Genomic DNA, 1,332 nt, shown 5'->3' on the forward strand with positions numbered 1-1,332 from the left:
CTCTTAGGGTTAAAAACCTGATATCCTAAAGCCAACTGGTTTGGAAATTATCGGCCTAAAGCTCATTACAGGGGTCATATAGAAAGCAAGATAAAGGAGAAGTTGACAAAATTCATCTTATTGAGCCTTTATAACTCGGGTGAATAAGGCTGCAAGGGTTTAAAACCTGGTGCCCTAAGACCAACTGGTTTGGGAGTCATCGCCTAAAAACCCGCTACAGGGGTTATATAGAAAGCAAATGAGAAGATGGAAGAAAAAAATAAATAAATAAATAAAATAAAATAAAAAAAAAAAAATAATAATAATAATAATAACCCCTTGTTGAACATTTGATTGATATGACTTTAACCTTGATGCGAGGTAAGTAGCTTAGTTTGAGCTTAAAGGTTGAAACAATCAAATGAAAGAGAGTCTCTACTTGTTGATATGTGTACTAGTAAGGGTAAGATCTATCCGAACTAAGAGAGGGTAAGGATTATAGTTGTTAAACTCCTAGCCTTAGAAAACACCCCAAGATAATTGAGTGTAAAGAATAAGTTTGGGGGATTTGTGTATCTCTCGAGTGATGTAAGGATAAATTTGATCATTATGGGTCGGGAAAAAACCATTCATAAGCTTGATAGGTTGGCATGAGTTCACACACACACGTTGAGTATTGCAACTGACGAGTAACGGTTAATTTTATTCTTGCAATATTGATATTGTTTTAGTGTATTGCTAAGTTCCAATCCTGAGACACGGCAAGCTATTAAGCCATGTTTTTTAACTCTGAGTCACTGCATTGTTTGATGACAAACAATAGTTTAAGTTTGGGGGATTTGATAAGTGTGTTTTTACACACTTGGTTCATAAACATGACTTAAACATGGATAAAATGGTTGAATTGTGACTTAATCCAATTAAATTCATGCATTGTAGGTAATTCAATGAAAATTGTGGAATTCAAGAGAAAAGAGCCGAAGAATGACCAAAACGCAACAATTTGATAGTTCGAGGACCAAAGGTGCAAATATTGAAAAGTTGAGCTAAATGCAAAACGAGAGTGAAAACATGCCAAGTATGAGCTCAATGACAAAGCAAAACAAATGGAAGAAGAAAATATTGAAGAGGGACTGAAATGAAGACAATTGAAAGTTGGAGGACTAAAGCGCAAATACTCAAAAGATGTACCGAATGAGGGGCATGAGAATTGATGGTATCAATCATCAATTGGAAGATAAAATTTGTTGAAAAGATGAAAAAATTGAAGAAAGAAGTAAAGAGAAGCAACAAAGAAGTTCTGGGACCAAATTGAACAAACCACATAGATGGTTACTTCTATGCGACCGCATA

The sequence above is a fragment of the Olea europaea genome, unplaced genomic scaffold, assembly GCF_002742605.1.
Source record: "Olea europaea var. sylvestris unplaced genomic scaffold, O_europaea_v1 scaffold959, whole genome shotgun sequence".
Classification (NCBI taxonomy): Eukaryota; Viridiplantae; Streptophyta; class Magnoliopsida; order Lamiales; family Oleaceae; genus Olea; species Olea europaea.